The sequence below is a fragment of the Typopeltis vanoorti genome, chromosome 6 (assembly GCF_054136105.1).
Source record: "Typopeltis vanoorti isolate ZY-2024b chromosome 6, IOZ_Tvanoo_1.0, whole genome shotgun sequence".
NCBI classification, from domain to species: domain Eukaryota; kingdom Metazoa; phylum Arthropoda; class Arachnida; order Uropygi; family Thelyphonidae; genus Typopeltis; species Typopeltis vanoorti.
The window spans coordinates 111,210,723-111,216,476 of record NC_143554.1 but is presented as its reverse complement, the minus strand read 5'-3'; the positions used below and the strand labels follow the sequence as shown (position 1 = coordinate 111,216,476).

Genomic DNA, 5,754 nt, shown 5'->3' with positions numbered 1-5,754 from the left:
AAGAAAGATCCCTAGCAGACGATCTGATTGCGTTCGTACAGCAGAATTCCTCGCAAATCTGCAGGAACAGGTGTTGAAGAACCCTGGCATTGGAATTCGGGCTTTGTTCGTGGAGTTGCTAACTGTAGTCAAGCCCTGGATAACAAGGGTAGCCAATGGTAGGCCGTATGTATGGCAGCAGGATTCGGCCCCTTGCCACACCTCTGGGAAAAGTCAAAAATGGTTGTCTGAAAATTTCTACGACTTCACCAGTCCAAATGTTTGGCCTCCAATCTCCCCAGACCTTAACCCCATGGATTATTTTGTATGGGGCGCAGTTGAAAAAGACACCAATCGCACTTCCAGTAATACAAAAGCCCAGTTAATGGATAAAATTAAAACAGTTTTTGCGGCCCTTCCCAGGGAGACTGTAGCATCAGCTTGTTCGAGGTTCCGAAGCAGAATTGAAGCTGTGATCGATGCTAATGGTGGTTATTTTGAGTAAATCTTGTTGATAGTATTGTAATTAACTCTGCCTGTAATGTTTTTTTGTCAATTCATTAAATTTAATAGATACAAAGAAGATTTTCTTTTTCCTTACGAAACTGTCAAATTTATCCCGAACACCCTGTATATATATATACATTGTAAGTACAGCGTATATACGTGTTTGGATAAAATATCAAAACTATGGTATAAAATTTTTAAAAAAAATTAAACATGAAAAAATATTGTTTATTATTGATAAAATTATACAGTTTAGTATAATTCAGAATTACTTAAAAATAAAATACATTATCATAACCCCCAATAATGTTCTAAAGTAAAAACTATAACAAATGTTATGTCTGTAATTGTAATCTCCAAATATTTAAAGAGACGGAGTAAACAGGGTGATTGATTCATTCGATCCAATACCCTTGGAGGTGCTTCTCGGCCTTTTGGCTAAGATCAAAGTGTAGTATCTGTGCGTGTCAAGTTAGCAGGCTAATAGCATTTCGTAGTATCTGTTCTTAACCGTTAATATCGGTACGAGTCCAATCGGGGTTCACGATATTTAACCGGAAATTTACAGATCTTCCTAAATCCCCAGATTGGGGAAATTTCAAACACTCAGTTGTGGGAATAGTTAGATCCCCCCCCCCTCCAATACTCCAACGATGTTATCTGTTGGTCCTCGCGTCCGAACACTCGGCTTTGAGGTGGATGCGTCAACACCAGCCAGGGCAAGAGCAAAAGCTCTCATGGACCATGTAGGAGCCGAAAATATTTTCGGGTTCACTCCTTATGGCGGCGGAAGATACCAAGTAGTCACCAAGAACATCGCTTCCAGGAATAAGATATTTGGAGGATATGAATGTGTAGGTTAAACAATTTCTCCCTTCATGGTAGGGAGCATCCTTAAAATGCTCAAAATATCGAGATTCCCCCTATAATACGCGGAGAATGAAGACATCATTCGGAGCGTGTTCTCAAAGTAGGGTGATGTAAAAGAAATCCAGATCATTAACAATGCTGAAAACCCAGAGTGGAAATCAGGAGAAGTTAACATCTCCCTTGAGATGAAAACAGAAGTGCCCAACTTTGTTGTCATCGGATCCGCCAGAGTAATGATAAACTACCCTGGCGTAATAAAACAGTGTTTCAGATGTGGTGCCTTCACTCACCTTGGGGCAGACTGTCCTAGAGTGAAATGCAAAAACTGCCTCAAAGCAGGCCACAATCAGGATAAGTGTGAGGCAGCCTGTCTGAAATGTGGTGCCACAGACCACAAAGTGGACACCTGCCCATCGAGAACCCTGGAAGAAAGGATGGGAGGCGCCATCACAGCAACACTGCCTGGTAACACTAGCAAAATAGAAAAGAAAGATTCTCCAAACTTCAAGGCTGCAGCAGAAAGCCATACCATCACACCACCTAAGGGAAGCCATAAGGGAAAAAATGTCGCCATAATCAAAACGGCAGAAACAAGCAGCAAAGTTAAAACAGCCAAACAACAAGTTGCTAAAACCGCTACAGAAGAAGAAGAAGATAAAGAAAACGAGACAACAAGTATGGAGACAAACCACACTCCTATCAAAAGATCACTAAGTCCAGAGGAAAGGAATACAAAAAAATCCAAGCCTGTGACAGAAGAACCAGAGACCACTCCTTATGCAAAAGCAGGGGAGACTCTAAAACATCTTATTAAAGATACCTCAGAACTGGCAGATAAATTCAAACAAGCAATGGAGAGGATTGGAGAACCGGAACTCCTCCTCACAGGGAAATATGGCCCTGACGTCGTCAGTGCCAAATGGGATGATCTCTTCATTGAGGATATCAGTAAAGTCACCCCTGAGCAGGTTCAGGGAGCTCTGGACATGGATTACCTGGTTGAATCAGCGTTTTACGTAGCACTCTGTGCGCTAGACCTTGCCAAGGGGAGTGAGGTTGCAAAAAGAATTCTGATAGCCCACAACAACAGAAAGACATAATAATAATCCTGTGGGTTTCTGTACAACAGTTTCACTGGTTTTTTTTTAGTTCCCATAGGTGGGGGAGGACCTGAGAACCCGAGCGGCGAAGGCTTATAGCGAGGCGGTGCAGCTCCTTGTGAGCTGCATCACTCAGGCCAGATCCTTCCCCCACCTCTAAGTTTACCTTTCCATTTCTTTGCTTTTCTCTGAACTTCTTTTTTTTTTTTTGGTTTTCTTGTTTTGGTTTGTTACATATTTCCTTTTTAGGATTTTTCCTTTTTTTTTTTAAAGTGAAAAATCAACGACCGGTTTATAAACGCCCCTGGGGGGAAAACAGCTAAAACAGGTCAACTGAGGCCTCTTTTACCTACTCTACCACTATGCACTCTCTCTTTTCTTTTCTCTCCTACTGTCTGCTGAATCTCAGCCTATCTTATTCCACAGGCCGATGATGAAGATTTGTTGAACTCACAAATTATTATTATCTTAAGCACATACACTCTACTACTGGCGCAAACTGCATATAAAGAACAGTGGAACTGCGCGACGGACAGTGCCGCATTACTCTAATAGCTTGCATCTCACTATGATATGCATATGTTTGCGCGCGTAGCAATATGACACTGTGGTAAACAGAGTGTTGCTAGCGTCCTTCGCCTTCCTAAGTGCTACAAGATGGAATTTTATTATTTTTTATGCAAAATAAGAGAATTGTATAGGATTGTTGATGATAAAATTAAATACTGCAAGCAAATATTAATAAATATATTTATATATCGAGAAAAATTGGGGTGCTGCAGTTCCGCAGCCTATGCATGAGCCGCCTCGATTTCAATAGATATATTCTATGTGGAGCCTTATTTCCTTTTCGTGAATTCCACTAAAATAATGATTAAATCAGGAATTCCTCGTACTTAAATGGAGTATGCAGAAATTTTCTAGAAGTGCAGCACAAGCTGCTGCCCCTGGACTTCAGAATCCTAAACACACGGTTCTCTAATATTTCCGGAATGGAACATCACACGCATAATTTAGTAGTCAATTAAAAGGATGTCAATTATTATTACTTATTTATTTGGCAATATTCATTTGTTCATCACTTGGACTTAGAACTTTCTTCCTTCCGATTAAAATAATAACAATAGCAATAATAACCGAGCAGAATCGCTCATATTCCGAAGAAAAGCATTCACCGACAAAGCCCCCTCAGCGGGCCGTTCCGGAGAAGACTTTCCCCGGAGACTCAAATTGCTCCCTTAAGGCAAAAATCTTAAGAGAGCGAAATCAAACACTCGAATCTCTGCGCCCTAGGGGGTAACAGCAACAGCCGAGCCTCTGTTAAACTTCATTGGTACAGCATTGCCATCCATTACCCTCCAAGAGTATTGATCACCGCATCTCACGGTCCTTATCCTGATAGTCCTTATAAGGACTGGCTTAAAGGGGAGAAGCAAGAATGCTTTTCATCTTCCCCGTTATCTGTAGAGGATAGTCTAGGGATAAGGTGTTATTGAGCTATTAAATTAAAGCTCTGATCATGGCAGGAGGTTAACAGCAATAGCCGAGCCTCAGTTAGAACTTCATTAGCTACAGCATTGCCATCCATTACCCTCCAAGGGTATTGGATTGAATGAATCAATCACCGACTGTTTATGTAAAGGTGACATCTCAAAAAATCGGACGATCTCTAGGCCACTCCATAGTGGGCGAAAGACCGTCCATATCTCAGCGTTGGTTCCACTCAGTGACGGGCTCCCCCACCACCGAGCAGAACCGCTCAAATTCCGAAGAAAATAATTCACCGACAAAGCCCCTCAGTGGGCCGTGCCGGAGAAGACTTTCCCCGGAGACTCAAATTGCTCCCTTAAGGCAAAAACCTGAAGAGAGCAAACTCCCGAAACTCATTATCCAAGGGACAGCCGAACCTCAGTTAAACTTCATTGGTACAGCATTGCCATCCATTACCCTCCAGGGGTATTAATCATTCACCGCATCTAACGGTCGATTGATAAAATTAAATAAAATAAAACTAAAATAAAATTCAAATAAAATTAAAATAAAAGATAAAAGGTGTATTTAATTAACAAAATATAATTAGAAATAAGTTAGTGCAGTATCTAAATTCAATTAAAAATATCAAATATAATTTATCTCAAAAATTTATTTTATAGAATATATTAAAATATATTGAATAAAACATTTGGTACGTTTATTTCTATAAAACAATCTCGTAAATATATTGACATCGGAAAAAAGTGACATTTTGTTCTTTTCCAGATAAATTTTAATACGTAATCTTGAATTTTCTTATTACCCTAAGTTACACACCCAATTTTATTTGTAGTAATTGTTTCATAAGTTTAACTTTATGCGCGATTTTATGCGCGGGATCGACCGTGAGATGCAGTGATACCTTTGGTGGGTAATGGATGGCAATGTTGTAGCTAATGAAATGAAGTTCTAACTGAGGCTCGGCTATTGCTGTTACCCTCTTGCCATGATCAGAGCTTTAATAGCTCAATAACACCTTATCCCTACACCGTCCTCTACAGATAACGGGGAAGATGAAAAGCATTCTTGCTTCGCCCCTTTAAGCCAGTTCTTATAAGGACTTTATGCGCGATTTAATTCACTGAATACGGAATCAATCGACCGTGAGATGCGGTGATTGAAATACGGAATCAATCGACCGTGAGATGCGGTGATTGATTCATTCAATCCAATACCCTTGGAGGGTAATGGATGGCAATGCTGTAGCCAATGAAGTTCTAACTGAGGCTCGGCTATTGCTGTTACCCTCCTGCCATGATCAGAGCTTTAATTGCTCAATAACATCTTATATCCCTACACTGTCCTCTACAGATAACGGGGAATATGAAAAGCATTCTTGCTTCGCCCCTTTAAGCCAGTCCTTATAAGGACTATAAGGATTTAATTCACTGAAAAAGGTTGAAACCAAAAGTCCTTTTTAGGACTTCCAGGGTAACAAATGGCAATGCTGTTGCCAATGAAGTTTTAACTGAGGCTCGGCTATTGCCGTTACCCAGCCATGACTAGAGCTTTTTAGCTCAATAACACTCTATCCACACAGATTATCTTCATTCAGATGACGGGATAAAGAGTCAAGGACTCAGTCCATCGCCCAGTTCTTTTAAGAACTTTAATTCACTGATTTCTGGTATGGAATTAGCTGTCTTTGTCTTTACGCTTTGTTGTTCTGTTACGTTCACCAGCAGATCTAGTACTTTCTTCCTTCCGAATAATAGCGACACAAACGTAATAATGTAGAATCTAAAAGAAGCACACCAGGTATATA

General features: G+C 40.4%; 1 pseudogene; it reads left to right on the top strand.

The window, feature by feature from the left end:
* The first annotated feature begins 904 nt into the window (after nucleotides 1-904).
* LOC150105809 (U2 spliceosomal RNA) lies at nucleotides 905-1,111 on the top strand (annotated as a pseudogene).
* Nucleotides 1,112-5,754: the final 4,643 nt, after the last annotated feature.